This window comes from Myotis brandtii, unplaced genomic scaffold (assembly GCF_000412655.1).
Source record: "Myotis brandtii unplaced genomic scaffold, ASM41265v1 scaffold215, whole genome shotgun sequence".
Classification (NCBI taxonomy): domain Eukaryota; kingdom Metazoa; phylum Chordata; class Mammalia; order Chiroptera; family Vespertilionidae; genus Myotis; species Myotis brandtii.
Genome location: NW_005358043.1, coordinates 3,685,704 through 3,686,334, shown reverse-complemented (window position 1 = coordinate 3,686,334; position 631 = coordinate 3,685,704). Strand labels below are relative to the sequence as shown.

The following is a 631-nucleotide window of genomic DNA, read 5'->3' as shown; positions in this document are numbered from 1 at the left end:
GAAAGAAAGCGGGAGCTTTAAGGCGCGGGGCGGCCAGTCGCTGCCGGGGAGCAGGAGGGGAGGGGAGGGGGAGAGGGTGCAGGGGAGCCCGCCCGGCCGCGGGGAAGGAGGCGGTGAGAGGAGGGACCCGCAGCGCGACGGAAGCTGAAGAGCCGCCAGCCGGGGAAGGGAATGGCGAAGAGAGTCCGTCGTTTGTCTTCTCCGGTCCCTGCTAGAGGTTTAAACAGCGAGATTTGTGCAAAACCACCGATGAGAAGCCTTTAAAAAGGGGAGCGTCCCTGGGTGGGCTCGAACCACCAACCTTTCGGTTAACAGCCGAACGCGCTAACCGATTGCGCCACAGAGACTCCGGTGCACAAGCTGCTTCCTCTCATAACCTTTATGAAGAATAATAAAGGCAGAACGCGACTTAGGTTCCCTTGTACTTCTCGATTCATAGTTTTAAAATCAGAATTTCCTTCTTAACATTTCTAACCCTCTTAATTCTATTTTCCACCTTTGCGACATATTGGAAAATTACAAAATACCGCAAGATCGTGCAGCATTTCAGATTGCAATGTGTATTAAAATACTGTTTTTTTCCACCCCCCCCCCCCCCCCCCCCCCCCCCCCCCCGCCCCCTCCCCCCCCC

General features: G+C 55.6%; 1 non-coding gene across 1 annotated transcript; it reads right to left on the bottom strand.

Moving 5' to 3' along the window:
• Positions 1 to 273: 273 nt before the first annotated feature.
• On the bottom strand, positions 274 to 347 carry TRNAN-GUU. Its single transcript has one exon. It is a non-coding gene; the product is annotated as a tRNA-Asn (tRNA).
• Positions 348 to 631: the final 284 nt, after the last annotated feature.